At 50.4% G+C, this 17,539-nt stretch overlaps 1 long non-coding RNA gene across 1 annotated transcript in view; it reads left to right on the top strand.

Moving 5' to 3' along the window:
* Positions 1-17,539, top strand: part of LOC147120298 (uncharacterized) — a 151,116-nt gene that overhangs the window by 92,799 nt on the left and 40,778 nt on the right. The gene's annotated exons all lie outside the window — the stretch shown is intronic.

The following is a 17,539-nucleotide window of genomic DNA, read 5'->3' as shown; positions in this document are numbered from 1 at the left end:
CGCCGAGGCCGGGCGCAGCGCAGGTGCGGCCATCTCGTGACTGACAGCAGACACCCTGGCGCCGGCCAGCTCTTAAGGGGGAAGGGTCGACTGTGTCTGCTGCCACGCCCTGGATAGTGGAGCCCTCCAGCTAGGCCTGAACACTGCTGCTGGACCCAAATAGCGCCTGAAGACATGGAGAAGGCCCGTGAACGTGCGCAGCGCTTCTCAGAGCGTGATCTGAGTGTGCTGCTTGCTGCTGTGGAGAAGAGGCGCCATGTTTTGTACCCGGACAATGGCAAGAAGGCGACAGTCCGCGTCTACAGGAGAGCCTGGAGGCATGTCGCCAGCAAGCTGTCAGCCAACAGCGACGTCCCCAGGACCGGTGCCCAATGCCGCAAAAAGATAAATGACCTCACACGCATTGTCAGGGTGAGTACCCTTTCCAATGACCTCCTCATCCTTGCATGTGCACCTCACATTATGGGCAAAGGGACCTGAAAGCTCTAATGGCCAGCCTTCATCCAGCAGCTATGGCACAGGCATGAGCATCAATTGCACATTCTGCACTGAACACACTGGCCAAGCTATTCCACCATGGGAGGCAGTGCACACAAGATCACGGCGACACACTGTACTTAGAGGCCATCCTTTCTCTTGCAGGCCAAGCTGGCGAATAATCGCAGGAGCCGGACTGCGACCGGGGGAGGACGACCCCATATCCAGCCACTCACCGACCTGCAACATCGTGTGGAGCGCCTCATGGGTCGCCGGGTGATTGGGCCCGTTGCATGTGGAGATGCCGACCCTGTTCTGGGAAGCAATGGGAAGGACATCACCTTTTGCACCTCTCTCGTCCCACTTGCGCATCAGATCTACATCCTTTGCCACTGTCCGACCAATGCGCTGAATGCCACCACTCATGCATCCCGCACTGACGCCCTCTCCTCACTCTAAAGCTACTCTTGTGCCTTCCTGCTTTCAGATGGTCAAGAGGAGGTCCCTCAACTTGCCAGTGACAGACCATCCGAGGAGGAGCAGGAGGAGGAGCAAGAGGAAGGCGGCCCATCAGGGGAACCCTCAGCCGCGGCCACCCAGGCCAATGTAGGGGACACGTCTTCCCTGGAGGGCAGCGTGGCGGAAGTGTCGAAGGGGAAGGGAGCTCCTGGGACCTGCGTGCTGCAGAAAGGCGGGAGGGGGGTGGAAGCTCGGCGGCCTTCTCCCCAGAGGGGGGATGCGTCGGAGGGGAGTCCAATTGCTGGGCCCAGTGGCCTCCAGCAACGCAGGAAGGGTCGGCCAGCTCGGCGGCCTTCTCCCCAGAGGGAGAGTCCGGCCTCCAGTCAGGAGACGCTCTTCGCCGAGGAGATGGAACGCCTCGAAGACTTGTCCGCGGACTCGGAGCGCCGGCACACGGAGCTCATGGCGGCAGTGGCACGGTTGCCTGAGTCCATCGATTCCCTCTCTCGGAGTGTGGCCGAGTTCGGGCCCTTAGAGGCCACCAGTCGGGCGGAATACCGGGCAGATCTTTCAGCGACTGGCCAGGTGATTAGTGGTGCTGTCCAGTCACTGGCTGCTCTGCTGCGGGCAGTGAACAGGTCAACACGGGCACTCACTGCTGCCACACTCGCTGTGTCAGCCAGGCATCGCCAGGGCACCCGGCGCGCTGCAGCAGCACATCGGTCTGTCCCTCGGCAGATTGGTGCGCATGCTGCAGTGCTGGCCCGGGCGAGTGCCAGTGTCTCAGGCGACCAGCGAGCACCTGCCATCCGCCAGCTTGCCGCCATTCCTCCAGCCGCCACTGCCACTCCCCCAGTGGAGCTGCCAGGAGCTGCTGCAGCGACTGATGCTGGCCAGCCACAGCTGCAGCAATCAACAGCCGGCCACTCGACGCCCAGACCTCGACTAGGCCGACCCCCAAGGGCATCTGCCGTCACGACATGTGCCCCTCAGGAGCCTGCCCCCAGCCTTGCAGCAGCCAATGGCCTTACTTTGAGGCGGAGCAGCAGGGCGGGCAGGGGCCACCCAAAGATGGCCAAGGCATCGCCCTAGCGGGCCAAATAGTCGAATGTGTGGCCATTTGTGTTTGTTTCTTGAGGCCGAGAATTGGATGTTTGTTTTTTGAAGGCCGATGATGTGATGTTTGTTTTGGACGAAGGCCGAGAATGATGGCCATTTTAGTTGCCCTATTTTGTTAATCCTCCCCAGGTTGTGGGAGCGAGTAATGTGTTTGAGTGTTTTTTGGGGGTTTCCTCTGTTTTTGGTTTTCATGTGGGAAGGGCCCAGAGTTTGTACAATAAAGCATTTTATTTATTCACATTGTCCATGTTTGATCTTTGAAGTGTTTGTTGCCTTAACCGGCTGAGGGCTTGCGGAGCGGCTGCAATCATGTTCTGTCATTGGCACAAGCCATTCCCTGACAGGGGGCCTAGAAGTGACGTTCAATAAGCCGCCGACGGGCGGCCCTTGGACCTTGTGCGTCCCTCCTGGGCTGGTACTCCTCGTCCTCGTTGTCCTCATGCTCCTCCTCCTGAGGTGGTGGTCCAACGTGAGGTGGCAGTGCCTGAGTCGTGCGGATAGCCAGGTTGTGCAGCATGCAGCAAACGACGACGAATTGGGAGACTCGATCCTGCGAATACTGGAGGGCTCCCCCGGAGCGGTCGAGACAGCGGAACCGTTGCTTGAGCACGCCGATTGTTTGTTCTATGAGGTTCCTCGTCGCTTGATGGCTCTCGTTGTATGCCTCTTCAGCAGGGGTCGTGGGCGCGCGGAGCGGGGTCATGAGCCAGGTACACAAAGGATAGCCTTTGTCCCCGATAAGCCATCCTCTTGGGGGAGGCTGTGCCTGGAACATGTCAGCCACAGTTGTCTGTCGCAGGATAAAGGCATCGTGGCTGCTGCCTGGAAAGCGGGCATTGACAGCTAGGATGCGCTGCCTGTGGTCACACACCAGCTGTACATTGAGGGAATGGTAGCCCTTCCAGTTGCGGTAATCCTCGGCATGCTCAAGAGGTGCCCGCAAAGCCACATGCGTGCAGTCAATGGCGCCCTGCACCATGGGGAAGCCCGCTATTCTTGCAAACCCCACTGCACGCTGCTGCTGCTTGTCCAGGGTCATGGGGAAGGAGATGAATTGATGTCTCCTTCTGAAAAGGGCTTCGGTCACCTGGCGGATGCAGCAATGCACGGCGAACTGGGAGATGTTAGCGATGTCCCCAGAAGCGGATTGGAAGGAGCCGGAGGCATAGATGTTGAGAGCCACCGTCACCTTCACTGCCACCGACAGAGACGTCCTGCGCATCAGCTGTGGCTGCAGATCTCTCTGAAGCAGCCGGCAGATGTCAGTAACCACCTCCCTTCGGAATCGCAGCCTCCTAACACACATCGCGGCAGACATGGTCAGATAGGAGGTCTGCTGGCGGTATACCCTGCGTGGGTAAGGCCTCAGTTGGCGACGCCTGTTGCCCCCTCTGCGTCTAGCCAGGGCTGCCACTCTCTCACGGTGTCTGTAAGCCCTTCTGGCATAAGGCTGAAATTCAGCGTTGCCACCCAATGCAGCCCCCATTATATGCTGGCAAACACTGAGCTCTGAATGAAGGCTAAGATAATTGGTAAGCTCTGGCCTGAGCCAAAAATACCTGTCCAAGTGTTGGTCCAAACCAGTAAACTCTCCTCCTTGGTCTCTGTCCAAAAAACCGTTGCACAAGAGTGAATGCTGCAAAATGGCTGGCCTTTATACTGCTGGGTAAGTGCCCTTTAATTAGCGCTCCCCCCGGCCCGGCTGGCCTGTGTACCGTTCCACTTCACAGTCGCTCGGGACGCCCGGCGCACAATGGGCCGGCGCGAGTGAAGTTCCGGTTTGGGGCGCACAAAGGGCGTTGCACTATTATATGACGTCATGATCTGCGCGCGCAGCAGGGCGCGCGCTAAGACTTTGCGCCGGCGCTAAATGTGTCCTGAAGTTGGGGAGAGGCGCAGATCGCACTGCGCCCGGGCGATAAGCGCCTTGCGCTCCAGATCTACTCCCCCTAAGGCGCTAACGGCTGGCGCGCCCAACTGAATTTCTAGGCCCTTGTCTTTGAGTTATTGAAGGCACATCAATTTTAATCACTAAAACACCAGGATGGATCGACTCCTGAAACCAGAGCGCTTGGATCTGGACCCCCATGCCTCCGACGCAGCCACACAGTTCAGACACTGGTTCCAATGCTTCGAATTTTTCATTGCAAACTCATCCACCACCATAGCAGCCGCAACCGCTACCGGAGACATGAGACTGGGAATCCTGCGAAACTGGGTGAGCCATCGGGTCTCCCCTCTCATCCAAGATGCCACCAGCTACGGGGATGCCTGCACCATTCTGAAGGCCCACTACGTGCAGCCAATAAACGAGGTGTACGCCAGGCATCTTCTGACTACTCGCACGCAGCGGCATGGTGAGTCACGAGAGGACTTTATACTAAGCCTAAAAGTACTGGGCAGAGACTGTAACTGTAAGGCCGTGTCTGCCATCGTGTACACGGAGGAGCTGATTCGAGACTCCCTTATTGCGGGCCTCAGCTCAAATTACATCTGGCAGAAAAGGAGGGACTGGACTTAAAACAGGCTATAGATATAGCGCGATCGCTGGATATGGCCCAGAAGAACTCTGAATCCTGTTCCCCAGGCCACGCGGCCCACTCCGCCTCGTGCGCGCCGTGGGGGCCGCCATCTTGGAAACCATCTTCACCTCCCAGGTCTCAGGCCAGCCCAGCACCATCGGAGCCCCAGCCTCCACCCAGGAGCCCCACTACTGCCGCGATGCATCGGGGCCCGAAATGCTACTTCTGCGGCCAGGACAAACACTCCAGGCATCTGTGCCCAGCGAAGGGCACCACCTGTTTTAAATGCGGGAAGAAAGGACATTTCAGCAAAGTCTGCAGAGGGAACCCCGCCTCCAACTCCACCACCGCCGCGTGCGCGCCGTGGGAGCGGCCATCTTGGAAGCCATCTTGTCCACCCTCATGGAGTCCACCATCTTGCCCCGACTACACGGACCTCCAGGACCCACTGGTGGCCTCGATCACAGTGGATCAATTCAGGCCGCATCCGTTGTCTAAATCGATGATGGACATAGAGGTAAACGGGAACAAGGTTAAATGCTTGATTGACTGCGGGAGCACCGAAAGCTTTATTCATCCTAGCCTGGTAAAACGACTTTCACTAACGATAGTCCCCACACAGGGCAAAATCGCCATGGCCGATAAGACTCATACCTCAAAAATTACAGGTTTCTGCGCGGTTATGTTGTCGGTAAAAGGCAATGATTACAGAGATTTTAAACTATTGATAATGCCAGATCTGTGTGTGAGCGTGATCTTGGGTCTGGACTTCCAGTGCCACCACCAAAGTATCACGCTTACCTACGGTGGGTCCCAGCCGCCCCTTACAGTGTGCGGTCTGGCTACCCTGAAGGTCAAGCCTTCTCTGTTCGCCAACCTCGCACCCAACTGTCGACCCATAGCGACCAAGAGTAGGCGGTACAGCTGGGAGGACAGACGGTTCATTGCGTCGGAAGTAGACTCAAGCGGGAGGGTATCATCGAATGCAGTACCAGCCCATGGCGCGCCCAGGTAGTAGTAGTTAAGGGTAGCGAACAGAAGCGGATGGTGATAGATTATAGCCAGACGGTTAATCTATACACCCAGCTAGACGCCTACACTCTGCCCCGCATAGCGGATATGGTTAACCAAATCGCGCAATACCGGGTGTTTTCCACCATCGACCTAAAATCGGCATACCACCAGCTCCCCATTAGGCCGGAGGACCATCCATACACCGCCTTCGAGGCGAACGGACGTCTCTACCACTTCCTCAGAGTCCCCTTTGGGGTAACGAACGGGGTCTCGGTCTTCCAGCGGGAGATGGACCGCATGGTCGATGAGAACCAGTTAACAGCCACCTACCCATACCTAGACAACGTCACCATCTGCAGCCATGACCAGCAAGACCACGACTCGAACCTCGTGAGATTTCTGAAAACCGCCCTCAGACTCAATCTCACCTACAACGAGGATAAGTGTGTCTTTAGCACCACGCGCCTCTGTATCCTGGGCTGCGTGGTGGAAAACGGGGAAATCGGTCCGGACCCCGACCGATTGCGCCCCCTACAGGAGCTACGCCTACCAAACACTCCCAAGGCCCTGAAAAGGTGCCTGGGGTTCTTCTCCTATTACGCCCAATGGGTCCCCAATTATTCCGACAAGGCCCGTCCCCTCCTGAAATCAACGTCCTTCTCGCTCACGGCCGAGGCCCACGCCGCCTTCAACAGCATTAAACACGACATTGAGAAGGCCGCGCTGCGGGCAGTGGACGAAAACATCCCTTTCCAGGTCGAAAGCGATGCGTCCGACTTCGCTTTAGCAGCCACCCTCAACCAGGATGGGCGGCCCGTAGCCTTTTTCTCAAGAACCCTCCAAGGGCCCGAGATCAGGCACTCCTCGGTAGAGAAGGAGGCCCAGGCCATAGTGGAGGCAGTGCGGCACTGGAGGCACTACCTAGCCGGCAAACGCTTCACCCTGCTTACCGACCAGCGGTCGGTAGCCTTCATGTTTAACAACAAACAGAGGGGGAAGATCAAGAACGACAAAATTCTCAGGTGGCGGATCGAACTCTCCACGTTTGAGTACGACATAATATATAGGCCAGGGGCCCTCAACGAATCCCCCGACGCCCTATCACGAGGGATGTGTGCCAGCATCCAGGGGGACAGGCTACAGTGCCTCCACAATGGCCTCTGCCACCCGGGGGTCACCCGGCTATTCCACTTTATAAAATCCCGTAACCTGCCCTATTCCATCGAGGAGGTCCGGTCTATGACCAGGGACTGCCGCACTTGTGCGGAATGCAAGCCCCGTTTTTTCAGGCCCGACCGAGCCCACCTGATCAAAGCTACACGGCCATTCGAGCGCCTGAGCTTAGATTTCAAGGGACCACTCCCCTCCACCGACCGCAATGTGTACTTTCTCAACATTGTGGACGAGTACTCCCGCTTCCCATTCGCCTACCCCTGCCCAGATATGACCAGTGCCACGGTCATCAAGTGCCTCGGCAACCTGTTTTGCACGTTCGGCATGCCTAACTACATCCACACTGACGGGGGCGTCGTTCATGAGCGATGAACTGCGCCAATACCCGCTGTCAAAGGGGATAGCCACGAGTCGGACCACTAGTTATAACCCCCGGGGTAATGGGCAAGTGGAGAGGGAGAACGCGACAGTGTGGAAGGCGGTCACCTTAGCACTAAGGTCTAAAGGCCTCCCCACCTCCCACTGGCAGGAGGTCCTCCCAGACGTACTCCACTCGATAAGGTCGCTACTGTGTACTGCTACTAACGCCACTCCCCACGAGAAGATGTTTGTTTTTCCCCGCAAATCAACCTCAGGAGTATCCCTACCCTCGTGGCTCTCCACCCCAGGGACAGTCCTGTTATGGAAGCATGTGAGGGGCCACAAAACAGATCCCCTCGTGGAAGCAGTACACCTACTCCACGCAAACCCACAGTACGCGTACGTCAAGCATGCCGACGGGCGTGAAGACACCGTGTCCATAAAGGACCTCGCCTCGGCAGGAAGCGACGACGACGACCCATCACCACCACCCCCAGAAGAACCTCCACCACCCCCAGAAGTACCTGCAACACCCCCAGCACATGGGTATGCCCAGGAGGGCACCACGGACTCCCGGTCGGAACCCGAGGTACTGTTGCGACGTTCAGGAAGGACTATCACACCCCCGGACAGACTAAATCTGTAGAAGGGGTGAATGTGATGAAATATATGCCTTCACAAGCCCATGTGTTTTACCTGCTTGTATTGTGTGAACCGCCCCTTTTTGTTCCTATTGTGTGTATTGGCTACGCCCCTGTCTTTTGCCATATAAAGGTCTCAAAAGCTGTATGAGTCATTCCTACCAGACGAACCCGATGTGGGAAGACCTGTAATGCTGCAATGTTCTTAGTGATTAAAAGCCTTAGTTGAATCCTTAAACTCCTTGTCTTTGAGTTATTGAAGGCACATCAGGTACACCAGGTGATGGACAGTAGTTCAGACGAACAGAAAAGTGACACAGACTCCGGAAGCAAGGAGCTGGGTTGTCTGAAACTACATAAGGTAACCAAAATGGAGGATCACCAGACTATCTGGGTTACACTCAAGATAGACGGAGTCCAAGTGAAAATGGAATTGGACACAGGATCAGCCCTAACAGTCATAAACCAAAGGGACTACAAGCGGCTATTTTCACATATACCCTTGAAAGCTACAGAGATTGTCTTGAAGACGTACACGGGGCAAAAAGTCTACCCCAAAGGAAAAATAAGGGTGAAAGTGATATATAAAGGCCAGGAAATACCTAAAATGGATATATATGTATTGCCAGATGGAGGACCACCACTGCTAGGACGTGAATGGATCCGGAAGATACAATTAGATTGGCATTCCATACAGGCACTGAAGGTTGAGGCCAAAAAGGATGACGACGTCACACCTGGACGACTGTCAAAAATGCTAACTGACACAAAAGAAGTGTTCCAGGAGGGACTCGGAACACTAAAAGGCATAACAGCAACGATTAAAATAGAGGAAAATGCAAGCCCAAAGTTTCTTAAGGCCAGACCAGTGCCTTATGTGATCAGACCAGCTGTCGAAGCAGAGCTGGAAGGGTTGGAACGTTCAGGAGTACTGTCCAAAGTAGACTGGAGCGAGTGGGCTACACCCATCGTTCCTGTAATGAAGAGGTCGTTGAGTAATACACCTGGGGAACCAAAGAAGGTCCGCATCTGTGGGGATTTTAAGGTGACAGTGAACCCAGTCCTTCACACGGTACAATATCCGCTTCCAGGAATTGAGGATATTTTCGCCTCGCTATCTGGAGGTAAACACTTCACCAAAATTGATCTAGCCCAGGAGGTAGAAGAAGCCTCGAAACAATACCTTACGATTAACACTCATAAAGGTCTTTATCAATACAACCGGCTGGTGTTTGGGGTAGCATCGGCTCCGGCTATTTGGCAAAGGGCGATGGATCAAGTCCTGCAAAGGATTCCAGGGACCCAGTGTTATTTGGAGGACATCCTGGTCACGAGCGAAAATGACAGTGATCACCTCGCCAACTTGGAGAAGGTGCTCACTAGATTAAAGGAATATGGGCTACGAGCTAATCGCCACAAGTGCGAGTTTTTCCAGAAGCAGATCTCGTATTGTGGCCACGTCATCGACGAAGAGGGGTTACATAAGTCCCCTGAAAAGATTGAGGCAGTAGTCAAGGCTCCAGCACCGGAAAATGTGTCATAACTGAGGTCGTTCCTCGGGCTGGTAAACTACTACCATAAGTTCTTACCAAATTTGTCCACGGTGTTACACCCACTGAACACCCTACTGCAAACAGGGGTACCATGGAAGTGGAATGACAAACATAGACGAGCTTTCCAGAAGTGTAAAGAATTGATCACATCAAAAGAGGTGTTGGCCCATTTCAACCCAGCACTACCAATTCGTTTGGCATGTGATGCATCACCCTATGGTATTGGAGCAGTGCTGTCGCACAAATTCCCAGACGGGTTGGAGAGGCCAGTAGCCTTTGCGTCTCGGTCACTAACCTCAGCCGAGCGCAACTACGCCCAGATTGACAGGGAGGCCCTCAGCCTAGTATGGGGAGTAAAAAAATTCAACCACTATCTGCATGGGCAGAAGTTCACCTTGCTGACTGACCACCAACCACTTGTCTCCATCTTTAATCCTAAGAAGGGCGTTCCAGTGATGACGGCACAACGGTTACAAAGATGGTCCCTGTTTCTAGGGGCGAATCAATATGAAATAGAATATAAAGGCACGAAACAGCATCGAAACGCTGATGGGCTATCGCACCTGCCATTGCCTACTGTGGAGGAAGCACCAGCAGTGGACCCTATCGAGATATTTTATTCGTCAATAATTGAACGATTGCCAGTAACAAACGCGGATATAGAGAAGGAGACCCGCAATGATCCGATGCTGTCTCGGGCATATGATTTGACGGTGAGAGGATGGCCAACACATGGCGACTCACTGTTGCCAGCATTCTCATCCAGAAGAGAACAGCTGTCAGTATGCCAGGGGACAGTGATGTGTGGATCCAGAGTGGTGATTCCACCCAAGTTAAGGGAGAGAGTGCTAAATGAGCTACATGAAAGTCATCTGGGGGGAGTGAAAATGAAAAGCCTTGCTAGGGCTTATGTGTGGTGGCCGGGAATCGATCAACAAATCGAAGACCTAACCAAGAGCTGCTCAGGATGCCAGAAGATCCAAAATGCACCACCACATGCCCCTCTACACCCATGGGAGTGGCCCTCCTCTCCATGGCAACGGGTGCATATTGATTTTGCTGGTCCATTCATGGACTCAATGTTCTTAATAGCAGTGGATGCTCATTCGAAGTGGCCTGAGGTGATAAAAATGTCCTCAACCACTACAGAGAAAACGATTGCAGTCCTACGGACCATATTTGCCAGAAACGGCTTGCCAGAGCAGATTTGCTCTGATAATGGACCACAGTTTGTGTCCGAAGAGTTTCGAAAATTTATGAGAAGGAATGGGGTAAGGCATTACACATCTGCCCCGTATCATCCAGCCACAAATGGATTGGCTGAGAGGTTCGTACAAACCTTTAAGAAGACGATAAAGGCCATGTGCGACGATGAAATTCCACTACAGCATAAGGTGAACAATTTCTTATTAGCCTACCGAAACGCGACACATGCAGTTACCAACCAGACCCCGGCCAGGATGTTCTTTAACCGAAGGTTGCGATCTCGTCTGGACTTGCTTAGACCAAATGTGCGAAGAAATGTTGAGGATAAACAATTCCAGCACATCAATGAGAAGCCGACAAGGAGCTTCAATGTAGGACAACCAGTCTTGGCCCGTGACCACCGAACAGAGAAATGGCAACCCGGAACGATATGCACACGGCAGGGGCCATTAATGTACACAGTGGATGTCGGGGAGAACATTGTGAGACGCCACGTTGATCAGATCTTAGCGTCACAGGAACGAGTCAACCCCATGTCTTGCGTACCTGGGGATGAACCCGACATACTGGTAGCATCTACCTCTGAACCGGTAGCAGTGGAACCCGATGAACTAACCGATGAAAAGGGGCCAGAATCGCCTCTGCACCAAGAACAAGAACCTCAGGAAAGGCCCTATCCCGAAAGGATCAGGAAGCCGCCCCAAAGACTGAATCTATAAATGGACTATTGTTGTTTAATGTACATGTTAAAGTGTTAATTGTTATTTGAATATTATGGGTACTACTAATCTAAAAGGGGAGGAATTGTAGTGTATGTACCTTTAAGAGAACTACTTTTACAGCTCCTGTAACTGTACTACTGGCAGTGACCACACCTGTATATAAGCCTTGAGCATGCCTCTGCACCCCAGTCTTGAGACTACCCTACTCCAGTAAATATCTGTTGATTGTTAAGTTACAGCATCCGTGTGGTTATTGAAAAACATCATACTCTCAGAATCACGGATCTAACACAACTCTTGAAAACACTGATCAGAATCTTGATTACTTACTTTACTTCTTGCGGAGTCTAGATATATTCTATGTGTTCCAGATGTTCTGTATGTATTTAATGCTTTGAACTTCCTAGTAATCTTTACTGATCTCTATATCTGTAGGGGTAACTCTGTGATCCAGTGCTCCTAACAAGGAGCTCTGCTTGAAAGGAATGTGGGTCAGAGAATTGGAGCTAAATGTAGCCTCATTTCCAATCTGTCCTTCCTGCAAACACAGCACCCTTCTGGAGCATAGGATCGTGAAATTGCCCTGCATAATTATTAGTACATTCATGCATAATTATTAATACATTAATGCCCAAACATCTGCCTGAGGCTGAACCACACTGTTCGCAACCTTGGTGTCATATTTGACCCTGAAATGATCTTCCAACCACACATCCGCGCCATAACAAAGACCACCTATTTCCACCTCTGTAACATCGCCCGTCTCCGCCCTTGCCTCAGCTCATCCGCTGCTGAAACCCTCATCAATGTCTTTGTTACCTCTAGACTTGACTATTCCAACGCACTCTTGGCTGGCCTCCCACATTCAACCCACGTAAACTTGAGGTCATCCAAAACTCAGCTGCCCGTGTCCTAACTCACACCAAGTCCCCTTCACCCATCACCCCTGTGTTCGCTGACCTACATTGGCTCTCAGTTAAGCAACGCCTCGATTTCAAAATTCTCATCCTTGTGTTCAAATCCTTCCATGGCCTCACTCCTTCCTATCTCTGTAATCTCCTTCAGCCCCCCCGCCCCCACCCCCGGAGATATCTGTGCTCCTCTAATTCTGCCCTCTTGTGCATCCCTGATTATAATCGCTCAACCATTGGTAGCCGTGCCTTCTGTTGCCTAGGCCCTAAGCTCTGGAATTCCCTGCCTAAACCTCTCTGCCTCGCTACCTCTCTTTCCTCCTTTAAGACGCTTCTTAAAACCTACCTCTTTGACCAAACTTTTGGTCACCTGCCCTAATTTCTCCTTATATGGCTCGGTGCCAAATTTTTTGTCTTTTAATACTCCTGTGAAGCACCTTGGGATGTTTTACTACATTAAAGGCGCAATATAAATACAAGTAGTTGCTGTTGTTGTACATCACACTTTGTCTCAGATGCAAAATAAGCTTTAAAAAAGAGAAAGAAAACCAGTCATTGACCTGAAGCCTGAAATTTATAAAGTTACAATTGCCCTGTGATTGCTTCAGGAGGGCATAGTCAGACTAGTTAAATGGGCAGACACATGGCAGATGCAATTTAATGCAGATAAGTGTGAAGTGATGCACTTTGGGAGGAACAACATGGAGAGGCAATTTCATCTAAATGGTACTATTTTGAGGGGGGGCTGCAAGAGCAGAAGGACCTGGGGGTGCATATTCACAAATCATCGAAGGTGACAGGGCAAGTTGATAAGGCGGTTAAGTAAGCGTATGGGATACTTGCCTTCTTAAATAGGGACATTGAATACAAAAACAAGGACATCTTGCTAAACCTTTACAAATCACAAGTTAGGCCTCAGCTAGAGTATTGTGTACAATTCTCCACACCACACTTTAGGAAGGAAGTCAAGACCTTGGAGAGGACTCAGAGGAGGTTTATCAGGATGATATCAGGAATGAGGGACTTCAGTTATGTGGAGAGATTGGAGAAGTTGGGATTGTTCTCCTTAGAGCAGAGAAGGTTAAGGGGAGACCTAATAGAATTTTCAAAATTATGAGAGGTTTTGATAGAGCAAGTAGGGAGAAACTGATTCCTCTGGCAAGTGGGTTGGTAACCAGTGGTCATAGATTTAAATTAATTGGCAAAAGAAGTAGAGGGAAAATGAGGAGAGATTTTTTCACACAGACGGTTGTTACGATCTGGAATGCACTACCTGAAAGAGTGGTGGAAGCAGATTCCATAGGAACTTTCAAAGGTCAATTGGACATGCACTTGAAGAGGAAATATTTGCAGAGCTATAGGGAAAAAGCTGGAGTGTGGGACTAAATTGGACAGCTCTTTCAAAGAGCCGGCACAAGCATGATGGGCCGAATGGGCTCCTTCTGTGCTGTAAGATTCTATTCAATCTGGTGGTTACTAAATTATAATTTTAAAAGTCACAATATTTTTCTATCCAACTATTGATTACATTTGTATTCTGATTCATAGCAATCAATATAAATGAAAATATATAACCATTTCTATAAAGCGGTCAGGAAAATGACTAAGGGATTAAGTTCAAGAAAAGGTAGTAAGCATCCAATGATACTGTACCGATTGGATTCCTTTTTGAAGCATTAAAATTTTTACTTAGGACGATATTCTATTTAAAACACCATAGGCCGTAAGTCTCCGTACCTTCCAGTCCACCAGGTATGCGGGCATTTTATTTGCGGCTCGGAGGCATTTCCCCACGGGAAACCTCCGACCGCAAATTCAGGGCCCATACCTGTTGGTGTTCATTGAAGATTCATGACCAGTGCCACAAAGCTATTATAAAAGCAAGTAGGACGTTAATATAAAACAAGAAATACCATCCTTTCTCATCTAAGGCCTTGGTCAGGCTGCATCTAGAATATTGCTCCAGTTTTGGTCCACTAACGTTGAGGGAATTAGAAGCCCTGGACAAGGTTCAGAGGAGGGCTTCTAGTTTGATTCCTAGTTTAAGGGCCCTCAGTTACCAGGATACGCTAAGGGAGCTGGAGCTTTTTACTTTAGAAAATCAATGACTTGAAGAGATTTGATTTGAGGTCTTAAAAAATAACTGAAGGATAAGACTCGGTCCAAGTGAATAGGCTATTTGAATTAAAAAGGTTAGGGAGGACAAGGATCCTTTTGGGTCTTCTTTGCCCTGCTGCTGGCCCCTCTTAGACCCTCTGCTTTAAGGGGGCTTTCCAGCGCAAGCCTTCTGTCACCTGCATCTGGGCATCCCAGGGTCCTAACCTCAAGACAAAGAAATGGGAGGCCAGGAACAACCCCTTCAGCCTCGTTTACATGGGCTTGTGTCTATTGCAAGTGCAGGCCTAGCACAGATGCCCTGGACAACATAAAGGGGTTGAGAACACGGCAAAATGGGTCACTGCACTCTTTTTAAAAAAAGTTTGCACTCAGGAATGGGCACTCCTGCGGGCAAAGTCAATGAAAATCTGGCTTTATAACATCATTTAAAGGGGACCTGGATAAGTATTTGAAAAGGGAGATATAGGATATAGAAAACGGCAGGAAAATTGGATTAATCAGCTCCAACTGGAGAGTTAGCATCAGCACAGGTGCGACAGGCTCAATGGCCTTCTCTGTGCTGAAAATCCAATGATTCTGTACAATAACTTGATTTAATTAAATTACCTGTTATTTTAACTAAACATAAAACATACTATTGTAGAAATGGAGCAACCACCACTGCTAATAATAATCTATTAGATCAGCAAGTTCAAGAAGTTGGTGGACAGAATTACTACTTTTACAAAACTGCACAGTGATCAATACTTTAGCCACATATTTACAGAAGGAACTCAGTATAACAATTTATTTTAACTACTTATATGAGGCTACAATTCAATGAAGCTTTGCATCAAATAACATAAGAAGATCATGGAATTGATCACATAAAGCATCAGCATCCCAGTTAGCCACGCAGATAATATCTTACAAAACCCTTTTTGCGGATTACAATAGCACTTCTCACACTGGTGACATTTCTTCACAGAGCATTGGTCTGATGTGCTGCATTCAAAAACTCATTAGCTTGAAATTGGTCCACGCAGCGCCCGTTTTTCAGGCACTACTTGGAGTACTAAAGCCCCAATATGGCAAGCAGGAAGCCGAAAGTGCGCCGCCCGCGATAGGGTAAGGACAAACGAGGTATATGCAAGTAAGGAGCCTAACGCCTGTTTGAGTTCCCCTCTCCAAGATAGGTTTCCCCTGAGACAGCCAACGCCATCGTAAACTGCACTCAGGGAAACCAGCCCTAGGGATCGCCTGCAACAAAGATAAGTAACTTACCTGAATGTTGGCACACTTCTGCTCCTCCCGGCCATACATTTAACCATCCTCTCGATTGCTGCTGCACCCAAACCATGATTGGCACCCCCCCCCCCCGGCCTCGTTTCCCGACCCCCGATCGGCAACCCCTGCCGACAACTGACCCTGGCCCCCTCTGCCGACCCTGGATCAGACCCCTGAACCTGATTTACGACCCAATCCCTGGCTCCAATCACTGAGGTAGGCCCCCCTCCTGATCCCCGACAACACTTACCTGAGAGCCGGTGCAACGCTAGCAGCAGCCAAACTTGGGAGTCCTAATCACCAAGAATATCGGGAGACCCGCTGGCCCCATTGAGGCATGTGGGGGGAGAGGGGGTGAACCAAACTTTGACCTCCCCCTCCCCCACACCTATGCCCAGAAATGTTCGAGGCCCAATTGCCAGGACCTCACACTCCGTGACAATTTTAAATTGATAACCCCTCAGCACTGACTCCTCAACCAGAGGAAACAGTCTTTCCCCAATCATCTTATCAAAATGTTTCATAAATGTTAAAACTTCCTTCAGAGGTCTTCCCTTCTCCAGTGTAGTTCCAGTATCTTAAGTCTCTCCTCACAACTATAGAATACCATACCTGACATTAGCCATGCTGTACCCTCTGTATAGCTTCAATGTCCTTTCTATAATGAGGTGCCAAAACTGCCCACAATATACAACAATGTATACTGTCCATATACAGTCGGAACATAGTTTATATGATGACGGGAAACTGGACGCCGGTCACAATGGGGAAAAGAGTAAACAAGAAACAATTAGGGTAGGGAGAGGGGCAGAGAGAGGGAGGTAGAGTTTCCGCTCTTTGGCACAATGGGCAATTCAGGCACAAATTGCACCCAAAATTGCGCCCGTTTTCAAAAGTGTTTTTTTCACCTGAGTTTTCGCTCAAACTCATTTACATAACGACAAATGCAAATTTGAACCAGCGCAATCGGGCAGTGTTTTAAAATGTAATTTTTTTAACCAAAAAAAAGTTGCTTTAAAAAATATTCCTTGATATATTTAAGGTTTGAAGCTTGGCAAAGTTTGACTAAAACAGCTGAAAATGGGTTTATCACAAAAAAATAAGTATTTTAAATCAGAGTGTCAATCCACCACCTGTGAGTAATCTGATTTCAAATGACTGAAAATTACATTAAAAAAATATACAAAGCTATTTTACAGTTAGATTGGAGTACAGCAGTCAGTTCCTTAGTAAATTTTTAAAAATTATATTCAAAACCTTTCAAAACATACACATTGGAGCCCTTGCGCCCAAAAGCTCCAGCTTAATTTTTGGAGCCTCATTGAAAGGCTGCAAATAAGTGCAATTAGCAGAAACTCCCCCTGGTGATTAATTCACCTGGGGACGTGGCCAGTTTTATGGGCAGGGTTTGCTACTAGCGCGTGGAAAAAAAACACGGCAATTGAGTGGCAACTCCAGGCCAAGATGTTTTTTGAAAGCAGACTGGGAGGCAAGTCAGAGAGATTTGGGGAGCGAGTTTCAGAGGGCAGGAGTCTGAAGAGCACCCATTGATGGTTGAGTGGACAGAACAGGGAACAATTAGTAAACTGGTGTCAGAGGAGTGACGAGCGCATGGAGGGATGTAGGGATGGAGGATATTGCTGAGGTATGGCGCAGCAAGGCCATGGAAGATCTTGAAAGCAAGGACGTGAATCTAAAAGTCAATTCACTGGGATACGGGGTACCGGTGGAGCTTGGCAATGATGAGAGTAATGGGAGTTCGAGACTTGTGTAGGTAAGGATGTGAATCCTGAACAGATAGTATGTTGGTTTCTGATAACCTCAGCTGGTAACTGTTTGTTTTTGACTCTGTAATGTCTCCCACCTTCCTAATATTAAAGATTCAACTTTTTCTGGAGCTGGTTGGGGGTGCAGTCTATGATTTGACAAAATATATAAGGAAAAGATTATCCTGGTCTTCTCTTTAGGGTATCCTAATGGGATGAGAAGATGGAGTTT

The sequence above is a fragment of the Somniosus microcephalus genome, chromosome 4 (assembly GCF_052327205.1).
Source record: "Somniosus microcephalus isolate GS21.2 chromosome 4, FLI_Smic_1.0, whole genome shotgun sequence".
In the NCBI taxonomy this organism is placed as follows: domain Eukaryota; kingdom Metazoa; phylum Chordata; class Chondrichthyes; order Squaliformes; family Somniosidae; genus Somniosus; species Somniosus microcephalus.
Note: the sequence above shows the minus strand (reverse complement) of the source record. Positions and strands in the feature narration are given on the sequence as shown.